Source organism: Parus major, chromosome 1, assembly GCF_001522545.3.
Source record: "Parus major isolate Abel chromosome 1, Parus_major1.1, whole genome shotgun sequence".
In the NCBI taxonomy this organism is placed as follows: Eukaryota; Metazoa; Chordata; class Aves; order Passeriformes; family Paridae; genus Parus; species Parus major.
In genome coordinates this window covers 11,287,597-11,312,042 of record NC_031768.1, presented here as the reverse complement: position 1 = coordinate 11,312,042, position 24,446 = coordinate 11,287,597, and the positions used below count along the sequence as shown (strand labels likewise).

Genomic DNA, 24,446 nt, shown 5'->3' with positions numbered 1-24,446 from the left:
GGAGAGGAGAGGAGAGGCTGCTTTTGTTGGTTTTTTGTTTGTTTGTTTTGTGAGGAAAAAAGAAAACAGTTATAAAGGTGTTTAGCTGTATTTGACCTTTACCAAATTTTAAGCAACACATCTTTGAAGAAATATATAGAACTTTCTGCCTTGGAAGGAAAATACACATTTAACAAAGGAAAGACAGTTTAAAAATCCTGCTAGATTTTTAGGAAGTTCCTCTATGAGGTAAGAGGCAGACTTTTAATGCCTAGAGTAATACACCAACACTTTTTCCTAAGTAAGATGACAGTTTTGCTCTGTGCAGAAGGCTGTAGAATAGTTGTGGATAGAGCATTTGTTTAAGACAAACATATATTTCTTTCTACTGTGCAAGGGGAGCCTGGGAAGACTGCAACAACGCCCTTAAAAATATATGGTGTTCAGGAGAAAATGCATATGCAAATACAGAAGGAGTAAGTCTTCCACCAGTAGAGATGGGAAAAATACATGTGGAGATGACAATGATTAATTTTTTCTACAGGAAGCCCAGTGTAAATGCAACTATGATTTTCCCTGTTGTGGGAATCCGTACCATTTTTCATAAGATAGTATTGACACTAAAGACTGGTGAGGTAGTTAGAAGTTCTGAATATATTTAAATGAATACAGTTGTATCTGTCATCATGAATGGCTGCTATAATCACAGCTTTTAAAACCCACTGTTGGCTTCAACAGTCCGTGGTACAATGGAGCTCTTCAGAACTACAATAGTTGTTGACATTCCATTAAAGAAAACAATAGAAGTGGAATGAATATGCTTAGATTTCTTTTTACTCTGTACAACTGATTTCTAAAAAGAAATAGCAGAGGGAGAGAAAAACAAGACAAGCCATTGTGAAAAGTAATTAAAAATATGAATATTTGGGACGGGTAAAATACTGCTACAGCTATAGTAGAGAGTATTTGTCACTCTTTAAACTATTAAATGGATTTTTAAAAATTGAATATTGCTACATCATTAGGATTGTCATAGCTATCACACCAAATTTTGTTTTTAATTTATGTTAAAAAAAAGGTTATGTAAGGTTTTATTTTAACATTTATGTACCAGCAGGCTGTATAACAACTGTTATACAAGATTTGTTCAGTTTAAGCCATAAGTATTTAGATTCTAACTCCCGAGAAGTTCAAATGTAATGGATATTTAGTTAAATTTTTGCATGATGTATTTCTGTTTATATTACCTGGTGATGAATGTACCCTACCTGATTCTTACTGAAATGATGCTTTCATGAAAGTTTGCTGCCCAAGTTTGTATGGAATGAAACAGTGAAAACATCAGCCAAAATCACAGCTAGACATCATTTACTTGTTTAAAAAATCATGATTTCCCTCTGCCCCTCCAAAGGGTACATCTCAAAATCATTTTAGAATTTATATGGAATATGTTGAAGAGCTTTGCCTTTACCTGTCAGCTTTGCCTTTACCTGTCATCATGAAATACTTCAACTGCAGCATAAAACCTTTTCCTGTTTGAAAACCTTTATAACTGTTGTGCTCATTCTAAGGAATATAAAAAGTGAGAGGCTCCAAATTGCCTTTGAAGCTATTACTAAGTAATCCATTGCATGATGCTCCTTTACTTGCTTTGTTACTTTTATTTTAGAAATGGCATTATAGCAAAGTAAACAACACTGTCAAATATATAAACCCATTTTTCTCCCTCCCTAGGGTAGGGTTATGTTAGCTATCTATACAGACATTTGAGAGATATCTCTGCATCTTATGCGCAAACAGTAAACAATATTGAAATATAAATGCATGAAGAATATTAGGTTTTAAGAGACAAAATTAATGTTTAATATGGCTTTATTATACAAATAATCTGTTGCAGCCAGTAAGCCCTCCTCCTCCTGCTGCACTGAGTGAAAGCAGAACACCTTAGCTAGGAAAAATCAGAAATACTATTAATTTTGTTTGCTAAATTTAAGGTGATATTTTTGTATCCACATACCAAATTGTTTTTACACCAACCTGATTGTCCTTTGAGACTTGATCCACATGCCTGGAACTTCACCAAGCATTGTTAAACAGGTTAGAGTGCAAGCTGTAAATATTGAAATTGTGAGTCTGAGGCAGCTTGACAACTAGACAAGCATTTAGAATTCTTCTAATCTTTTTTTCATATCTCATCCGTAGGAAAGTGAATGCTTACATTAGAAAACAAGACTTTAAAAATTGCTTGCTATTCCATTGTTTTTTTTCTGGAAGATTTATCTCTGCCTAGTACACCAGGAAAAATCAACTAAAATTATTTAGAATCTCTTTTTTTTCAGAGTCATGAGCCAAGTCTTAATGGTCAGTGGAATATTGAATGCATAGATAAATTTTAAGAAATATAATTGAGAACTTAGACTGTGTGTAAGTGAAGAAATTTGGGAGGAGGAAATGTTAGAGAAGGCAGATATTGTAGCAAATGCAGCTCAAAAACCCTGAGTAGTAGTGGGAATGAATTATTAGGATGTGCTGCCTGAAAGATCACAATGTTCACAAAGTCTTTTTTGTGAATGACATAATTTTGTAACTTGCATAGTAGCTCCATCAAATGATGATTTTTGTGACACTGCTGGAGTCAGTGAAATGCCACCCCTGTCTGGCAGTCATTCTTGAAAAACAGGCTTACCAACAAATAAATAAAAACACATTCTAAACAGCTACTGCAATGCTGCATTACAAGGGCAGTCATAGGCAGAAGCTTTTGGGTATGTTCAGACAGTTCCAGGTTAGGAGATATTTAAAAAAAACAAACAAAAAATCTTTAGTTTTACTACTGATGAATTCAAAGACTAGGAACTCAAAATCTCTCTTAATCTCTCAGTCATCTGTACTAGATTCATGAGAAGAGGGACAAAAAGGCACTAAACTCCTGTTATAAATTAACAGGCATATCTCACTGTAATTCCTGTCTGACAATGTCTACATCCCAGAAAATGCCATTACAGTCAGCAATAATTGGCACCCTCTTTGGTCATCTCAGAGAAGATGAGACTTGAATGGTTTTGGAGGTGGCACTACCAGTCTCACTATTAGGCAGGATCCCAAAAGTACATTATAGTACAGGGAAGATGAAGTAACCTCTCTGCTCTGGTTTGTAGATAAAGAATTTGGTTCAAGACATCATGATTCTTTGCTATTCAGGATAAATAACTTCATTTGAAATTAAATGATCTCTTGTTTCTAGATATCTTTGAATAATTTGCTTGCAGCTGATATAGAAATGGAAAAAACAATTCTTGTATGACAAATCAAGATATTTAGTGAAGTGTTGCCTAGATTCAAATTTGGTTTGGCTTTTTTTTTTGTTTGTTTGTTTGTTTTTCCCAGAAAACGGAAAATAAGAAAATTGGATTACCTGGGCTAGAATTTAATTTAAATGTATTGATCCCTACTTAAGGAGAATCCAAATTACTCCTAGATGGTGGTGATGATTACCCCTTGATGTCTGGGCATCAGTCAGGGCCAGGCTAAACTGCAAACATTTATGTTGAAGGACTGTGATGTAGTCTGCTCAGCTTGTGCAGTGTGTCAGCTTTAATATTTGTTTTTAAGTGTTTTTAGCAGTTGAACTTGAAGATCTTTTCCAACGTAACAATTCTGTGATACTATGATTCTATGAAAATAGGTGTGGTATTCTCTCATGTCACTACAAGATCCCTTCACCCCAGACATATTTTGCAGCCACATATTTCAGCAGCTGGCAGCAGGTATCAGTATTAGTGTGTGAAGTAATTCTTGACAATGGCCTGAAAAGGAGGTGATTCTTTTCTTTTTGTATTTGAAATTCATCATTGCTCTATCAGGATCCCAGACTTCATTTGGTATTCTCTGAATATTTTTCTAACTTCAAACAGTATTTTGGAGGTTTAAAATGAAGTTTGAGACAGTTGTCATGAGACCAGCGTGCTTATATTTTTAAATGTATTAAACCCGTTAAATTGTAAGTATTTTTGCTTAAATCATTGATTTTTTTTCAAATATTAATTCATAGGGTAAAAATCAGTATTTGTACTCAGAAAGTCAGTATTGATTCGAAACAAGCAAACAGAACTCACCAGCAAACAGAAGTTAGTGATAGCCTGTTCTGCCTGTCCCAAGATGTGAAAGCAGAACTCTTGCAGTCTGCTGTCAGCATCCTGCCCAAATTTCAAGCCTTTGCCTTTAAGTTCATGGCTGCATTGCACTTCTAAAGCTCCTATCTCATCAAAACTGCTGCAAAATTAAACACTGAACTTCGCTCTGAGAGCCAAGACAGGGAGTGGAATTTTCCATCATGGTCAGCTGAAAATTTCCCATGCTGCTACCAGTGTCTCTCCCTGCTGGATCTCAGGCTGCCCCTGCTCCTTGAAGGTGAGCTGTGCAAAATGCTTCCCAGCAGCCCCCACTTGTTGTTTTGTCTAAATTGTTTTTCTGTCTAAAGTTTCCAATGCTTCTAAACCAGGCAGCACATCAAACTGGCAGTGAAAACTGCACAATACATGGTTGCCTGTGCCTGTCAAATCCTGTAGTGGTGTTGGCAGGTAAGAGCTGCTCATTTCTAGCTAATCTAGATTTTTCTAGTAAACTGAAGATAGGTTGGATGTGGCAGTGCTGGGAACAATCTTTAGTTTCGTATTCAATAAAAAGCAGAAAATGTTCTCGAACACATTTCCCAATTTCTTTACTACAAATAGAGGCATGCAACATTTTTTTTTGCTTGCCTTTGCAGTCATAAACTCTTGTGATCACATTCTGAGGGACAGAAATGTCTTCAGATATTAACTTCAGATTCTGTAATTCCAGCTTGGCATAATTTCATTATGTGCCGAAGAAGCATTTGGACATCAGAGGAACGCACCAGTCACCCTGAATGATTTATAGAAAGACTTTTTTCTTTTTAAAAGTTAAACTAGCTGCTAAAAAATTTAATGTTTTGAATTAATACTGCTCTGAGATTCATAATTGCAGACATAGAAAAAGACAGCTGTGAAACGTGTAGAGCTACAGAATAGGTAGTTGCAACTGTATTTACCCTGTAGGTATTGTCTGGATAACAATGCAGGCTAAAGTTCCTTCCTGGATTATCATCTTTCATGGAAAACTTTCACTCACTGACCCTCAGACCATTTCACAGCCCCTTTCTCTCACCCAGCAGTGAAAAGGGGGTCAGATGGGACAGTCATTCTGCTCCCCCAGGAGGTCAAGGCTTAGTGTTATGTCTCTCTCTGCCATTAGTGCTATTTTGTAACAAGAAAAAATACCCGTGGAACAGGACTAATCTGTCTTGAAACCCTGACTTTTTTCCAGGTAAACCTTTCCTCTCTGACTGTTGCTTGTCAAGGAAGTAGATACCTAATGAATTCAAAAGTAGGCACGACATTCATAGAACCATGTGTGTGCACATAGGTAAACACATGGTAAGAGGAAGTAAGAGTAATAGGTTGTTCAGACCTGAAATATAATTCATATGAACCAAATCTTTCCCCTAATTTTGACCAAAACTGAAGACTATGTCTTTCCTGATCATCTCTGGTGCAGGTCATGGTACATGGGGCTCTTGGTTATCATTTTTAATTGCCAACAATTCTCACCTGTAGCATATAAACTATAAATATCCAATGGATTCCAATGATTCCCTCCACTACAGCACTGCTGTCTTGCTTAGGGTGACCTCCCAGAAAAATAAGATTCATGAAAATAAAATTGCTTTGCTCTGTTCTCTTATGATTTCACTGAAATAAATTTGCATGAATCAGATTAGGACTGCGTTCACCTAAATGACCAGAATATAGTCAAACTGGAGTAGCATTCCATTGACTTGGAAAAAGGACTAATATTTCTTTAATTTGTTTCTCAATACTTAAATAAATAAGCTTTTTAAAGCATGGTATGGGCTGATTAATTAAGAAAAAAAAAAATTACTTTGGAAAGAGACTGTGTAGCAAAGTAGCCCTAGAATGACAGTTCTATTGTTTTGAAATTGCTTATCTTTTAGACATTTGAAAGCTTCCAGTTATTTAGCCAAAAAAATTTAAAAAATAAAAAAATATGACAGGAAAAAAAAGAACATTAAATTGGGGTAAATACATTTTCTTCAACACTTCTATTCATTAAAGGATAGATATTTCTGGTTTTGGACCCTATGCAAACATTGTAATAAATGTCATTAACTGCAGAAATACGAAGCAGAAGGTAGGAAGGATATTTCCTCTGCATTTGGCATTTAGAACAGGTCTCACATTGGCAAAAGCTTTTAAGTATGATAGGCTGCAGCTGATATAGAGATATAATCTCCAGCTGAAATTGTTTCTAAAAATAATCATTATCACAGAAATTTCAAGAAAGTTTGTTGGGCTCTTTTGTTCAGGGATATTTTGTTTGGTTGTTTTTTGTTTTGGCTTGATCTTTTTTAAAAAAATCTTTTTGAATCCGAGCTAACACTTTTTTCAGAAAACTATGCAGCAGTTCTTTTCCAAGCAGCTGCTTTTCTAATTTCTTTCTTTGAGATATACATGTTAAAGTAATAATGACAGATACCAAGAAAGGGGGAAAAAAAGCATGGAAGATAATTTTGTCTGTATTCTCAAAGAAGAGAAATGTACACTGGCAAATATAGGATGAGAGTAAAGGCCCCTTTGACAGAAGTTCCTTCATATTGCTGTTCCTGAGAACAGGACTGCAGGACCTGAGAAACAATGCTTCCTTCTTCATAGGGAGAGATGGAGCTCAGTAGAGTGTTTCTTCTCTGAAAAGAATTGGAAAATACCTCTCAGATGAATGTACATTAGTGTTAGTATCATACTTTATGGAAGAAAAGTCAGTTTTAGGCAGTGGGGCTGTGGTTTGGTGAGTCAAACCTCACTGACACGACTAATTGTCACCTTATCAATGCTAACATTACTACCCAGTATGTGTCAGAATTGTGGCCCAAAGCATCATGAACCCTGGGGCTAATTGTGATTTTAGATCATGTTTAGCTCTAAGAAGGGAGGAAAAATTCTCATAAATTGCTTTTTTAGGTTGATAACCATGTTGAAATTTCCAGCTTCCTTCATGAGGCATTTCTGTCCATTGGAAACTCCACCCTCCGATAAACTTCCCTTAGAGAAAGATATTATTCATGCAAAAGAGTCTTTAAAGGTTTGTATTGATGTGAGAGTGTTTTAGTTGGCACTGGAACTGCCTCATGTTTGCATCAGGTGCTTACAGCGTATCTTGAGCCTCTCTGGGGAAACACATCTATGATCCAGCTGACTGGAAGTTCTCTTATCAGACTCTGCTGCCAATACCTGACATCACTTTGGGCTCCTACTGAAATTTATTTTTAGAGTAACTTTTAATGGTGCATGATATTTCTATTTATTATGTGCTTTCTATGTTCATCTTTTTTACATTCTTAATTTTTCCTGTTGTCACCCAGTCCCATCTCTTAGATAAATCAGAACCAAAAGGTACATTTAGATTTATTAGAATGAAAACACGGATGTGTTTTGTTTTTGAAATAGCAGGAGTACATAAAGTACTGAAAGAAGAAATACAACACAACTAGCCCAACTTTTGCTTTTAAATAAGTCATTTATGAGATAAAAAGGGATATATCTTAATACTAAATAACAAATTAGTAGTTTCCAGAAGAGTAGGTGTGACATGACTTACAGACCCAGTATATTCTTTTACAAACCCAAATATATAATTATTACTAAGATACTAATTTAGTAATGCCGAAAACTTCTTCAAGATTTTATCTTTGTAAAGTTTTCCTAGCATATTCGTCACTCTAACATAATAGTGCTTCAAGGAATGTAATTTATTTTTTAACCTTTTATGAGCACATTTATCACTTTCTTAATAGACAGATATCCTGATTGCTATGTTTTTATCATAGATAAGAGAATTTGAGTAATTCTGAATACATTGAATTAAAATAAAGAACACAAAAAAGAAAAAAAGTCTTATGTTGCAGTAGTAACTAAATAAGGAGTGATTTAATCTTAAAACTGATGCTATTAACAAGGGGTACTGCTTTTAGAGCTATAAAAAAAATAACATATACAAGCTGTTTTGGACTAGATGTATGTAAAACAAGATGAATAATCAGCTTTCCTTCATGTTCTCTCTCTCTCCCTGAACACCCAAATAATTTCAAAAAAGCAGAATTACAACACTAATTTCCCAATAGATAGCAAACCAAGTGAACAAAACATAGATTTGTAGCCTAAGATATGAATTTTTCATTGAAGTAATAAGAGAGTAGTTACTGTGTGTATTTATGTTTTCTCTTAGACAAATGAAGTAGCTAATGAATTCTGCATTGAAGGCGAATGCTGAGAAATTTAAATAGGACACATTCATACAGAATACATTTATTATTGGTTGTATATATCATTTAATATTTAAAAACCCTTTTATCGTGTACTGTAGCTCATGGAAATAAGCTTTCTTCTTACTTTTAGTCTTGGGAAATGGTTTTCAGTTAGAGGATTCTGGGATTTAATTACAGAACTTTTCAGAAGTTCTTCTTAAAGGTACTAATTCTACCCTGAAAGAATCCATATCTCCAGTTTTGGCCCATAGTAGTTATATAAGGAGAAATGAAAGAACTGAATGTCCTGACCATGACATTTCCCTAGAATATTTTGTAGTCTTCTCTTACTTGTAGTTCAGGGAATTTTTCCATTGCTGTCTGTTATAATAGTCTTATTCCAAACTCCATTTCACATTTTTTTACAGTTCTATATATCTTAAAATCTTCCACAAGATCTTGCGGGGAGGAAATCAACTCTTGTAATCAAGCATTGTGTGAAAATGGTATTTTTTTCTTGGTTTGAAATTTTTTCTGTTAGTAGTTGGTGATTCTATTCGAAGTTACATTGTTGAAAACCAAGAACAAAGATGCTTCAACAGTTTTAACAGAGAGGGTTCAAAAGATGCAGTTGTTATACTGTTGAATATTCTGGTTCTCAAATCTACAAGTAGATGATTTCAAATCCTCCAACTAAACAGCAATGCATAGGATGCTCAAACCAATGAAAATACTTCATAATTCTCAGAGTTACAAACCAGGTCTCAAAAATTCTGTACCCTGGAATTTTAAGTTGCTCACGAAGGATGTAAACTCAGACTTTGTTTGGCTGGTTTGGAGTTCTTCAATCTGTCAGTATTTATTTCTAGCTTTTCTTAGAGTGTTTATTTATTTTACATAACCAGAAGTTTAAGCATACAGATAAAATAGCGATCAATTTAAAATACCAGTTGTGTAAGGCAGTCACCTAAATATACTCCCAAAGCCTGATCTTGAAGGCCCTCAGAAAAAATAGATTTCACAAAAGCACAGACAAACACACGAAATGTGTGTGGTGATGGTCAGTACACAGCTTTGCCTCACCTGTTCATGAACATTGGGACAGAAAACCAAACTCAGGTTATTCTGAGCTGCTCATCTGGGCTCTTGCCACAATCAGCGATGGTCTGATGCACAGAGTTGTGTCTGTGTCTTCACTAGGGCAGACTCTGTTCACTTCCCATGTCTGTGGCTGGGGAGATCATCCATATAATATATCCATTCAAGGTCAGCAGAAGCCACCAGCTGCTCAGACCTGAATGCAGCTGGACTCTTACAGAAGAGATGAAGAGCAGATTCACGGCTGATGGGCTCAGGGGCTCCCAGCTTTCTACTCCTGTTTTTCATTCTGACATTTACCTTATGTGCCCCTTCATTTTCCTTTGAAAAGTAGACACAATTGTACTTTCCTTTTCTTGCTTTTTAGACAATGTATCTCTTTAGTCTGTGCTTTTTCCTTTTTTTTTTTTAACCGTGTGTTGAGGTCTCATGCAACATCTGCAACATAAACACTAAGTGCCATTGTTCCCTACCAGATATGCCTGATTTAAGATACATAATCTTAAATCAAAAAATCATCACTTTTTCATCTAACCTCTTTCCTTGTTACTCCAAATACAGAAATTAGTAGGACAGCAAACTAAATACCAGCTTACAGCAAATTATTCAGGTACCTGAGTTTCCAAATCCACAAAATAAACTTTCAATCACTCGTATGTAAGGATTTCACATTATTCATCCTCAAATGGATGAAAATACAGAATATTTTTTTTTAATTTAGTTTTTTATTTATTTTTTTTAATTTAGTAAAAATGACCAATGCATAGTTTTCATTTAGCCAGGCAAAAGAGGTCCAGCATCTGGTAAAACTAGAACTAATTTTTCTATTTTATTAGATTCTTCCACTCTACCCTTACTCTCATCCTTGAATCTATACCAGTGTAAAATAATTATAGTAGCATCTTGGAGAGATGTAGGCCATGCACTCCTCATGTAGGGGTGCCATGGAATTAAAGCTTGATCACATAATTGCAAATATCTTGTCATATAAAAATGACTACTCAGAAAGAACATGTTAGGCCAGGATTTGAAACTGATCAACAATTTCTTGTGCCACTGTTGTACAGCACAATTAGGATGAGGAGAATGCTAATAAGAAATACTCCCACCTGGTAATATGTATTTTAACCTCATTAAACACTCAGTGAATAGAATTAGGCTTATGTCTGAAAGTTAAACACTGATGCCTATAAAATATGCTACTTGATGCAAATAATATTGGAGAATTTTTGGAATGGAAATGTTAAATCTGTTCTAAATAAATTTAGAGGCAACAACAAGAGTTTCAAGGATTAAAAATCTGACATATTTTGCTTTTTGACACTACTAATAAATTTCTTATATTCATTTTGCAGCTGGATTAATATGCCTGGGATGTGAGAATTGATATTTTCTCACCAGTTTGAATTGATCATATTTTCAGGCTGTAACACCGTATCTCTAAGTATTTTATGGCTACAAAATTGTAAACAGTATGAAAACATTCAGAGTTTTCAGAAGCTCAAAAGGTTTTAATATCAAAGGTGGTGCTAAGAATGGTGCTCAAATTCATCTCTCTCTTCACTATTTTCTTTTGTTGTGCTTATTTGCATGGGATGGAATATTTGATCCATAAAGAGGGTGATGGAAGACTGGTTTTGAAGACTTGATGGGAGCAGGAAATCAAGTATATATGAAGGTTTCAAAGTATGAACCTCTACATTTACCTTTATCAGTCATAAAGATGTTTAGAGTTTACCAGTATGTGCTTTTATTTAAATGTAGTTCATCCCCTTGTATAAAAATTGGTTGATATGTAAAAAATTTGATTTTTCAGTAGAATGGAAGAATAGAATTTAGTAGACTAAAGATGACAAAGAGGTTGAATTTTAGTCATTACTCCTTAATGTCACCTTATCTGGTGACAATAGTATGGTCCCAAAAAAAACTTACTTTTATCAATTTATCATTGCTTTCTGTGGTTAACCAATGAGCTTCTACTTCAAATTTCCATCTGTTCTCTGTAAATCTTCCCTCTGAAACACTAAACAGTGGAAGTCTTTTAGGGAGTTCAATAAAATTGCAAAAACCGAGTTTGGATACCTGGATGAGAGTTTAAGAGTGTCATCCTTAAAGGAAAAGACTGTCTTACAGGTTTTTAGAAAGAGTTAATAATTAGCTGAATTCCATTGAACACTTATGTGCTGATAACAGTTAACCCATATAAATATTTTCCTTTCACCCAATAAAGCATAAATCATTGTAAGGAAGAAAAGATTTTAGGGCGTCCTCTTTGGTGTCTCCATGTAATTCTGTTTCTAAACAAAGTGGATATCATCAGCTGGTCTCCCTGACACAAAATATTTAGCTTTAGTCCTCCTAACTTGTAAAGCAGTAACACATCACCAGCAGAGTCCCGTGTAACTCCTCACTGGTTCCCCACACAAGATCCCTTCTGTGTTTCTGTGCAGCATCTTTTAAAACTCACTGTGCCCATTAACATGCAGCAGCCTTCAGCTCCTTGCAATCCAACTTAAGTAGCCCAGATTTCCAAACTCTTCTGTCTGCTTGAATAGGTCCTGATGTGAAATTAATAAGATTTCTTAAGGATATAGCTCCATGTTAAAAGGAATAGAAAAGATCTCTTCCTTGAGCTTTTCACTGTTTAAGTGGGTAGGAGGAGCATCCTCTGGCTGAGCTGCAAAGTACTGAGCAAAGAGTAAGTTTTTAGAATGTAAGAGCCTGTTTAGGGTTTGAATGATGTCAAGATGGTTTTCAGATAATTTTAGGGAAGTGCAGAAGTAGTTTGGTGTTAAAAGTCATTCCTACATATGAAATACAATAAAATGAGGTTTGAGGGATACTATTATTCTGTTCAGTGTATATATATATATTTAATATTCTTAAGCTCCTATGCTACACTTCTCATTGATTTTTCAAATGAAATTATATTATTTTAAGCAGAAGCAAAATGAATTCCAAAGTATTTCCATTATAATAGTACTATCTTAAATATAATTTAAATATTTTTCCTAAGAGTTGATTTATCATTATGTTTACAGTTTGCATCCTCTTTAAGCTTTACAAGAAAGCTGAAATTTCCAGGTGACCAAAAATATGATCAAATTAGTAATGCTAAATGGAACTGTATGTGAATTTTAGAGATATTCAGTGAATCCAATATATTATCTAGCAACAAATTCATATGGATCCATTGTAATGCATGCTTAAGAACATGAGCTATATTGTCATTTGCAGATGGGAGTTGTGACTCTTTGATGACACCATCTACAGAAAATGAGTTACTTTTTATACAGATCAATATATCTATTCCTGTTCTCACTGAGCATGCAGTCCCCAGTAAGGGTCTGTAATTGGTGTGATGGCTTGGGAAATAACAGCAATACAACCAGAGAGTAATAAAACACTCAGCTCTCCTGCTTATTTCTAAACTGTTTCCATGCCCTCCTGAAACATTGCATTAAGTTTTCAGTAGTCATGCTTGAATTTGCCAAATGAAATAATTTTTACTGCAGTGAAGAAATTTTCCATAAACATTATAGAAATGTTTAGCTGCAAATTTTCTAATGATCGTTTTCAAATGGTTCATCTATTTTTCCCTTGTGTTTTCATTTGTGCTTACTCTTTATTTCTTCTTCATCTTTCTCACTTAACTGCCACACACAGAGAAATTCCAGTTTACAGCATGAGGCTGATGATCAGTGGAACTTTCTTTCCTTAGGTATTTTCATACTGATAACACTCAGAAGGGCATGAAATGGACACTGGACTTGTTGCTCCACTTTTCCAACTCTACATTTTCTCATAAATAGATTCCCATTGTGGGCCAAAGGGGTTCAGATAAGGCAGCACCCTTTCACCTACTGTGTCTTCCAAAATAGTCTCTGCTGGATCCACCCTGAGCCAGAAAGAAAACTTAATGTAGTTGATTCAATTAACCACCTAATTTCCTAAATGTACTTATAGTACTTCTTAATGGTTTTATGGTAATTAATCCCAACAATATTTTTTTGATAAATATGATGAAAGAGACAAGACTATAATATTATTCTTAGATACTTTAGAATACATCGGTACTATTACTTTATAAGAAGCATTTTCATTCATCTTCATCTTTATCATTCATCTTCAAATCAATTTCATTTTTTTCTGGAAATGCTGAAATTTCTGGGATTAAATGCAAACAAACTTTGGACATGTTAAATGATGATAAAATGGTATAAGTATTTTCATTATTTTATGTATTAACTAGTAAATACAAGCATAAAATATAGTAATAAACCCTCAGGTATGATATGATATTATCCATATTTTTTTACAGAGACAAACCCATTCATCATTCATTACAAACATTTTTTTACCTCAGCAACAAATTGGAGAGAAACACATAAATCTGTCACAGTTCAATATACCTTGAGCTAGTATATTGTAAAGTTTTTTTTTTTACTTGCAAAAATTGAATTAGATAGGTTTGAATAACTTATTCCATATCTAATAACACATATAAAATCAGCAGTACCAAAAGAACCTCTTCCATTGAGAGGCAAACCGAATGTAAGTTACAAAATTACAGGAGATTCATAGTAAAATGAGTAATTATGGAAAGCAAAAATAGAAACTGAATTAAAGAACTTAGTTACAGAAAAAATAAGTTCATACATTTATTTAGAAAACTCCTTAGTAAATGTGGTATTTTTACTGACAATGCTAGTTAATTTCAGGACCAGTGTTTTAGGTGTATTGCTGCTATTTTTGGACCACAAAATTCAATTGTAGCTACTTCTCAAATGGATGTGGCAGCACAGCTGTACTTCTTTTCTTAGAAAAAAAAAATCTTAGAAAATTGACTAAAAAAACCAGCAAACCAGTTTTAGTGAGACATGACTTACTGAACCAAGCCCAGGGAAGGGATTTAAATTAAGGGTCCTAATTAGGGATGCTTATTATTAAATCAGGATCCTTAAATTAAGGATCCAAATTATGGATCTTTAGCATCTGACAAATGAGAAGAGGCTGAGAGGGTTGGTACCACTCAGGCTGGAGAGGAGAGGGCTTGGGAGGGACTTGTCTATGTCCATAGATACATGATTGAGCAGTCAAGACAACAGAGACAGATTCTTCTCAGTGCTGCCCAGAGACAGATGAGAGGCAATAGGCACGAGCTGAAACACAGGAAATTCCACTTAAATATTAAAAAAAAAAATAAAAATAAAAGTGTTCACTATTGTGCTTGTCACACACAAGAACAGGTTGCCCAGAGATGTTGTAGAGTCTCCATCCTTGGAGATATTTTAAACTCAACTTGACAAACCTGCTGTCATGGACCCTGCTCTAAGCAGAGGCTTGGACCAAGCAATCTCCAGAGATGCCTGCCAGGCTCATCCAGTCTCTGCATCTTTGAAAACATATCAGTGAACAAAGCATGGTAGCATGAATAGATGTGGATAAGAATGAATGCCTCTGTGTGAACATTTTTCTGTTCCATGCTTCTTGCCTCATCCATTTTATTTACTGGGAGGCTGTTGAGGTCGTTGTGAGCAAATACAAAGGGAGGAAGAAGAAGCACAAGAACTCTGAGTTTAGGTTATGCCTAAAAGTTTTTTATTCTTTTTTTTACTTGGTGAATTCTTTACCACCATATACCAGCATATACAGGACAAATAGGATTCCAATGTCATAACAAAAAACAGGTGTCTGACGGGCACATTCAGAAAATATCAAGTTAAACTTGATTGTCAATATAATAGCTTCCTGAATTTTGGTGATGCCAGTTGGAAAAAAGATAAAGTTATGTCAGTGGTGGCTTTTTGAAGCTTCATTGAAATTATCAATCAGCTGAAATGTCTATTGACTGAAGCACCTTTAATTGTGGCAATTATTTAGTCAGCTGATACACAGAAAGGAAGTACATGCCTGAAAAAAAGTACAGAGATGAGGTTTAATTATTGCCTGATAGATGCTGACAATCTCTTTTTGCTGCACCATTCTTGTGACAGCTTGGTTGGCCAGCTCCTGAGCAAGCAGCTGCTTGTGTGAAAGCCAATGTTGGGCACACTCACCCTGGGCACTTGGTCTTTGGAAGCAGCTTCCAGACTAACTGAGCTGCTGGCCTGGACCTGTGTTCTGGACAGATTCCAGCAAGGGTTTGCAGTCTGCCAAATGTAATTATCCTCTGCACTTTTAATTGGCTGTGATAATCACTTCCGGTCTGTGAACTGTTGTTAATTGCTTCATTTTATACCAGAGAATGCTGTATTTCAGCATTCTACTGTATTTCAATAGGAAATGAAATTATTCTCCCTTTCCCTCCTCCTCTCTGGATATACATGTGAGCATATTTATTAACACAATTGGCTCCTCTTATTACAAGCTCCTGCTAAATCAAAATTGTAATATAGCTTATCAGTTATTTATGATATGTACTTTAATAATTTTCAGATTCAATTCTTTCCTAAGTATTTCAAAGAGAATAAGAGAGTAGAAAGTAGAATAGCTTATATCTCAGCTCTGCAGCAGAGGAAGGCATGGAATGCCCCTTACACTCAGTGGTAGAAATACACCATAGCTGTGCCACAGTTCTAGCATTTATGTAGAAAATACAAATTGTGTATTTTGTCACCTCTCTATCTCACCAGCCGCTTCAAAGTCTTTTAAGCCTCTGCAGATGAAACTGATATTTAAAGGGCACTGCCTTAGCAATACTGCAGTAATCTAGGAAACCTGTGTATCTCTATAGAACACTTTCAGACAGATAATAATTTTAATACAAGATCAAATTAAATCAAAATAGCAGAGAGGACGTACATATCAACCACTGATTTGCAGGGATAAATGTAGGGGAGGCTGGTAGGGAAACGCAGTTTGTCATTTTAAATGAGATTGAGTCTTTATGCCTCCGACACAGAAAATTTACTGTGTAGCTTGAGCCTGTAGGTCTGTTCTGAAATTTACCTCTGTTCCTCTTCCCAAAGTTATAATTCACTCACTGAAACCACATGTTTTGGCTTGAGCTTCTGCATAAGTGCTCACAATAGCGGCCCTAAAATACGAATACTGATTTTGCTGGAAAAAAATAACAGAATATGTCAAAATTCACAATCTTGCGGTTTTTCTATTCCTCTGAAATAACATTGACATTGTGAACTTCATTTAGTTTGCTTTTCCATTGATTACCATGATTCAAATCCCAAATGATATTGAGATGCCTCAATTTTGATTCAATCTATATTTACTGAGAGAGTTGCTTAGACTGAGTTTAATATTAGATGCCTATTGCCTTTGACCATATGAGTGCAACTGGTTGTGAAATAAAAAAACCCTTAAATCATTATTTTATTTTTTAAAAAATGCCATCTTTTGCAGTAATCAATATGCATTTGACAATAACCAAAAGTAGGGGAAAATTATTTTTCTGCCTCCCTAGTAACTTCATCTCATTTATGATTTTGGTCATAGATGTACAGCTAAGGACATCAGAACACTTTAATTCTTCATGAACTCAGAAATTTGCAGATCTTCTGTATTGTGTAAGCATATTTAATCTGAGTGAAAATATAGAAATAGATGCATCATTTTTCACATTTCTGAAGGTTAAATTTAGATTTTTAACATCACCCTATTTCAGCAATAGTTATAAATGTTCCTTACTTTCATATGCAGCATAAGTATGCGAGAGAGCTGAACGCTATCTCATTTATGGTGCTAAAAAGAAAATGCCTGGAGCACATTTTGCAATATCAACTAGACTGAAGGGATTACTTGATTTGAAGAGAGATGCTAAAGTTTGCAACGTCCTAGTCATGTCAATGAGAAATAACTTTTAGAGCTGAGCTTCAAAGGTAATAAAAAATATACAACTTACCATGACATATTAGTTATCACTAAATACTGTCCGAGATAACCATGAAGAAACTGCTAAAATTCTTTTAACTTTAAATTTATGTCAAAAATTGTGCCCTAAGTTTTGACTTCTGAACATGTAACACAATTGTTGTTACTCTGTTTTACTATTGAAGGCTCACCTGCAAGTCTTCTCAAATGATGTTTTATTGTTCTTTATCATTGCCCTTCTTGTGGCATGTAACGAAAGTGATGCCTTCCCATGTTGTACAAGTGCTGAGGGTAAGATTAACAAACTAATGACCTTTATGTATCTTGCTGATGACATTTGGTGTCAGATTGTTTCCACTTATCCTAGTTAATGGGTAATTCAGGTGCAGCATGGAGGAAAATTGTCATGCTCTGAATATAGTTTGAAGGCTCCTGTCTGAATGGGTCTATTCCTCTCTGTCACTGGAATTTATCAAATTTCAAGGTACATGACTTCTCATGACAAATTTTTAAAAATCTCATTAACACTAAATATAGTTGATACATATGAGAAACTCCTCATCCTAGGGTTCACAATCTGTTTATGAATTAACATATGGAGATAGGAGTAATTGTTTTAATGAAAATTTCACCTCAGAACCACTTTCCTCTGAGTTCATTGTGAATATAATTAGGTCTGCCATACCCTTCTCCTTCTGAGACTGAAGATAAGGCACAGAAAAAAATATTTCTTTGCTATAATCCTTCTGCTTAACCATGATAGGGAGACACTGATGAATTTAGTGCCATTTGTGTTCTCTGAACTAGAACTCTTTAAATAATAAAATAACATACAATGTCTTTTTTAAGAAGAATTTCATTTTTTGAAGGAAAGAAGGAATAAATCTTATAAACAATGGCATTATTAGGCACCCATTATAAAACATGAAGAAATGCATGCTCTGTTCTTCAGTCCTGTGCAAACAAGGATATGCACTTAATTTAAGCTTTCTGCAGTAATGAATAAAGGAACGTAACTCTGTGCCAGTTTATATTGGTGGTTTGTAAAATATATTAATGTAATAGAAATCATTAAGAGAATCTTTGTCTTCATGTGAGTAGTTGCTGAAAGATTTTTACTTTCAGCTTAAGTTAGGAATATATTCTATACATATGAGGCTTTGCTTCTCCAAAACTCTCCCAAGTCTTGGTAAGCAGTCACAAATTTTTAGCACAACTTAGTTAACTAATATTTACAATGTTGAGCTTTGACTGAAACCTTTAAAATGTTCAACAATTCATCTCGTAAATATATGAGACTTAGATTTTCTCTGTATTTGCATCTCCATCTCCATATCTTAATGATGTAGATAACATCAATTGAAATGGAAATTTCATTATTTAGACACTGGAGACGTCATCCAAGATGCAAGAAATTCTGAAAGACGAATATTGTGTTACTATAGAGGTCCCTTTTCAATGGAGGGAATGCTAAACTCTTGTGAACCTTTTCTAATTCCTGGGGAAATAATGAAACACAGACTAGAAAAAGAAGATGCAAACCATGAGGCAAAAGTTTATTTTTTTTGTTGTTGTTTTTTTTTTTCTTTTGCAATAGCTTGATATGCACTAAATAAGTGCTTGGTTGTGGTAAAGCACAGGCAGAGCAAAGGATGCCTAGAGGGACCACAGATGACTTTCAGAGCTTTGGTGAAGTCACAGCGTGTATTGAGCATTAATGGGCTTTGAGAGCTGCCTGAATATCACATTTTTAATTTGAGGAGTTTATATAGAATGGTAATTTCATGGGAGAGAGTTCACTGGTTTTTCAAATAAAATGTTTGCTGAAAGCAAAGGCCTACCCAAGTATCTATTTTTCATTTAAGTTCTATCAGACACTGCCAATGAAACCTTTGGAATACCCTAAAGTGGTATTTCATACAGTCACCACCGAAATAAAAAACACTTGAATTTTTATGGTTTTGTAAATGTGACAATTCATTACAAAGACTGTTTATGAGAGCAAATGAAAAATATGGTTTGTAGGAAAATGCTGGTGGGCATCAATTTTTGTCTTATTATGCACAAAGTCTGCAAACAGCAAAATAAAGGGGTATAACTGTCTTGGATAAAGTTGGATCAGAGCTTTTAACAGGCAACAGAATCTATCATAGTCTGTTGGGTAAACCAAAACAAGAAGCAAAGCAATGAGAAATTAAATTATATGAAAATAAAAGCCTGAGGTTTTTAAACTGAAGATTCTATTAAATATTTATAACAGGACAACCTATATATTTGAAGAATACACCACTATCCATTTTTAAGTGCTGCTTGTACCTTTGAAATGTGTAGAAAAGAATGTTTTACTTGTTTATAAATGAATAATGGTACAGAAACAACTGAGAAGAAATTAGTAAATATTTCTAAATACAATTTGTTAGATATAAGTTCTTATGCCTTGCATGTTTATTATGTGTATGCTTTTATTTCAGATTTATCTGTTTGTGTAATTTTTCCTGAAGAATGCTTCTTTGGTTGTTTGTTTAGATGTGAGCTACCTGATCAGAGATGACTGGTCAGTTGGCAGCATGAATTTTTCACTCAGAAACCAGACTAAGTCATTTGGAAGTTGAATGTTCTCTGGAAGCTGAAAATGCCAATTTCTGCCCATTTTAGCCAATTAAATAAATTGGATGTAGGACTATAATAACTGGCATTACAGAATGGTTGTTCATGCTGAAGTAAAACAATTCAATATAATCAGATGAATGATTGGTGAAAAAAAGCAGGGCTGTTAGCAGAACATCTACTTTGAATTCTGGAGGGAAGTCTGTTTAAAAGACAGTTTGACAAAGTCCTATTGGAGGTAGTCTTGAAGGCTAGAGGAGTCTGGGAAGGCTGGACATGCCTCAAGATGGAAAATTTCAAGGGGCAGGAGTGTTTATGTGCTGAAAGATGAGCCAACAGGGAAGAAAACTGGCTTGGCTGAACAGAAAGATTTGGCTGGAAACCAGGTGGAATTCAGGGAACAAAAGGATGGGAGCCTACCACCTTTGGAAGAAGGGGAAGGCCACTCAGGAGGATTACAATGCCAGGAGGTTATGAAGGCATAACATCAGAAAGGCTGAGGCCAGCAAGAAATCAATTTGGCTACTGTCATAAAAGGCATTAAAAATATTTCTATAAATACCTTAACAACCAGAGGGCTAAGGAGGATTTTTGTCCTTTATGTGTGGAGGGAAGTATAATGGCAAAGGAGAAGGGAGAGCCTGAGATGTTTAATGTGAGTCCCACTTGACTCACTTGATCTCTTTCTATAATGAGATGGTGCACTTAGCAGGTAAAGGAGAGGCTGTGGATATTGCTCCCCTGGCTTTAGAAAACCCTTTGACTTCATTTCCAGCAGAATTCTGTGGGAGAAATTGGCTGTTCATAGCTTGCACAGGTGCCTGGTTTCCTCCACTGACTGGATGGCTGGGCCCAGAAGTTGATGGGAGATGGACATCAGTGCTGCTCCCCAGGACTCAGCACTGGGGCCAATCCTGTTGAAATTTTTTGGATGATCTGGAGGAGGAGATCCGGAGCACCTGTAGTCAGTTTGGAGATGACCACAAGTTGGGCAGGAGTGTGGGAAGGCTCTGCAGAGGGATCTGAAGAGGCTGCATTGATGGACTGAAGCAAACTGCATGACTTTCAACTTTGGTCAAATGCTGGATCCTGCACTTGGATCTCAACAATCCCAGACAATACTCCAGGTTTGGAGTATTGGAGTGGCTCGAAATGTGCCCAGTGGAAAAGGAGCTGGGTTTGCTGGTCAAGAGCAGCTGAACATGATCCAGGTGTGCCCAGGGGCCAGGAAGGCCAAAGGCAGCTGGGCTGGATCAGCAATGGTGTGGCAGCAGCAGCAGGGCAGGGATTGTCCCCCTGGACTCGGCACTGCTGAGGCCACACCTCAAATGCTGTGTCCAGTTTTGGGCCTCTCACTACAAGAAAGGCACTGAGGGTGTGGAGCGAGTCCAGAGAAGGGCAGCGGAGCTGGGGAAGGGTCTGGAGCACAGGGGTGGTGAGGAGCAGCTGAGGGAGCTGGGGGTGTTCAGCCTGGAGAAAAGGAGGATCAGGGGGACATTATTGCTCTCTAAAACCACCTGAAAGGTGATTGTAGCAAGTCAGGGACCTGTCTCTTATCCCAAGCTGAAAGCAATAGGACTAGAAGAAATGGTTTTAGCATATATTGTCTGATCCCTGTTTATATAATGGAAAGATCCCTATGCTTTTATCTGTTTCAAAAAAGTAATTCCAAATGCCAAATTGCTCTTCAAGAAGTCATAGGGGGATGTATGATCAGTCACATTCAGGTCATGAGTTTAAATTCACACAGGTTGATTGCATCTGAAGATCATTATTATCTGACAGCTTGCTGAGATAAAAAACTACAGTAGTTTTGGTAAATAAATAAAGTTTCCATTACTGTTATTCCATACTTTTCATCTTCTCTGAAGTTATTGCATCCATGTCAGAACCTCAAACTCCTTTAGTTTTGCAGTTCTTTATGCAATCTGTCTCCCTGACCCTTGAGTTTCAGACTTCTCTGAATAATGTATGGTTTTTCTCGCTAGACCTCAAACTGAGTTAAATGCCCCTACAGTGTTTTTGATTGATTAGGGGCTGGCATGATCAATGTCACAAGGTAAAGCACAACCCCTTCATGATTAATGAGTTTCAGGTCTTCCTTTGGAGGAGCAGAGCACAAAGCTGAAGGCATTATGCTTATTCAATAGCTACACTTAAAAAAAACCCCAAACAATAAACAAAGGAAAGAACCCAAACAACACAAACAAATAAAGAAGCAAAAAACCCACCCAAAATGAAGGAAGCAAGCATGCAAAACCTCAACAACCTAAACAAAACTGAAAAATAATTATGGAAGAACTTTAAGTCCATACTTTTTCCCTCTACATGATATCATCTTTGAAGTTGTTTAGATGTTGAAGCTAAAGGAATGGGCAGTCATTCTTGAAGTCCCCAAACCAAGTTTGTGGTCAAAACAAAATGTAAATTAAAATTGTAAATTAAAATGTAAATGAAAAACTAAATCATTAAAATTAAAGTAGCTGTTTTTGAGCTCATTAAAGAAAAAAATACCATTAAAATAGTAAGGGTAATATTTCTTCTGGATCTCATTTAATCATCTGAAAGAAGCTATCAAGTTACATACTTTATGCATTTCACATAGAGCAAAATAACATGATGTGTTTTTATTATTGCTCTAGTTTGACAACTGATGATGGAAAGGAAGAACTAACAAATTGAAACAAGACAGAACTGATGTTCATGTATCCTACCAAAACTGATTTTTATAAGAGCTCATTAGTGTAAGAACACAGTAGCTTATATGTATATATGTATTAGTATATTTTGTATAAGTAAAAGTGAAATTTCATAAGGTTCACGTTATTTCTCATGATTCTCTGCTTTCCACTACCAAATAACATATTTTTTAAATAATTATTTATATTTTTATTTTGAAATTGTAAATTTTCAAGTTTTTTGTCTCACAATACCACAACGGGTTTTTACAGAATAGTAATTATTAGGCATTAATCTTTTTTGTTTTATGAACTTTGAGTATGACTGTTGTTGAGCATATTTTATGATGCCTCATTATTCTAGCTATGTTAATTCATCTAGAGAGGCATAGACATACTTTATATAAATTAAATACTTGAAAAGAAAACGTTTTTGTTTATATGTGTTCTTAAAGAGAGAGTATTACACTTGACCAATGTTTCTGAAAACTGAGGTGGAAAATATTGTGAAAATATTTTTGTGTGCAAATCCAAAAGTTATGGGAGGACATATGTATGGGTTTTCTTGCTGGTCTCCTAGCACTTAAAAATTGCACAAAGTCTTTTAATTAACAATTAATGTGCACTTCTTTATGTTTTCTTGTTTGAAAGTTGCTTTCTGACAGGCGTTAGGAGGGGGATTGAATATTAAATAAAAAACCTGATGTGTGGATTCTGTTCAGGAGCCAAATTGAGGATTAGAAGTTAAAAGACCAGCTGTGAAAACAAGCTGTCATGGAGATAAAAGTTAATTTATATGTACAGCAAAAAACATTTTAAAGAAAGTGATGATTTTCTTAATTTTAACCTTAGATTGATAACAAGTGTAAGTTTTAAGGAATGCCCTCATCATTTTACTACACTAAGATGTTTCAGCCTGGAAATTGCAAGGAAACACCTGTAATCAGTCATTGGTTTTATATTCAGTTTTCCTGAAAACTCAGAGACTTTTAGGTTACATTTCACTTACCTCCCATCTCCATGCTCTGGCCCCAGAGAGAGTTTTATACATTATGTAAGCTACTCAAAAAATAGTACGGGCAAAATATCAATTGATCCATTAATTATATGTCCCACATAACCTCGGTTTAAAAATTGATCTGATTTTGTACAGATTGACTCTTCCTTAGCTCTTAGCAGCTGACTAGAATTTAGAAAATAGAAATATCCGTCAAGATGTCCGTCCAGAATGATACCTGGGGCTCTTAGTTAAGATTTCTTTTCCTGCTCTGTCTCAGTGGAACAGGGCTGTGCCTCCTGCGTGTGTGCCTCATGCACCAGCTGCGTGATACCAGCCTTTTGTGAATGGTTCCTCTGCTATATTTGTATCTGGGCTGATAATCTTGTGGATGTTTCCTCATAGGCTGCATCAAGTGCCTTGGCACTAAATGCAGTTGTGAATTTAAATCTAGTTTTTTAAATCTAGTTTCTGCAAGAAACCCAGGTGCTCTCTGAATGGATAATTGAACAGCATTTGACAGCTCTTTGATGCCAGTCCCCAGTGGGGTGAATTTGGTCAGAGTTGAGTTACATGTACACTCACTTGCTCTTCCTGTGGTTTTGCATGGAAATCTCATGTATTGCATCATACCATGGTGGAATGGTAGATTAATTCCCAATACAAATATTTCAGATACTCTTCCTGTGTCACGCTCAAATTTTCCATATTTCAGCCTATTGATGTCACACTCTTATGGTATTCTCTGATGACATGAAAAAACTCTTCTGGAATGTTTCCTCTGATTTCATTAAATGAATCAAGTAATTGTGTGGTTTTTACTCATTTTACCATTTGCATTACTGTTTGGAAACTGGTTTCTGACAGGCATCAGAACTAGAAAATGAAAATGAACTTACATTTCACTTTATTGTCA

General features: G+C 35.4%; 1 protein-coding gene and 1 long non-coding RNA gene across 2 annotated transcripts in view; one reads left to right on the top strand and one right to left on the bottom strand.

The window, feature by feature from the left end:
* The window catches only part of LOC107203133, a 25,453-nt gene extending 21,228 nt beyond the window's left edge, over positions 1–4,225 (bottom strand). The window contains exon 1 of the long non-coding RNA XR_001521004.2: positions 4,095–4,225. This is a non-coding gene — a long non-coding RNA (uncharacterized LOC107203133). The remainder of the gene's footprint in view (positions 1–4,094) is intronic.
* The window catches only part of IL1RAPL1 (interleukin 1 receptor accessory protein like 1), a 678,633-nt gene that overhangs the window by 425,754 nt on the left and 228,433 nt on the right, over positions 1–24,446 (top strand). The gene's annotated exons all lie outside the window — the stretch shown is intronic.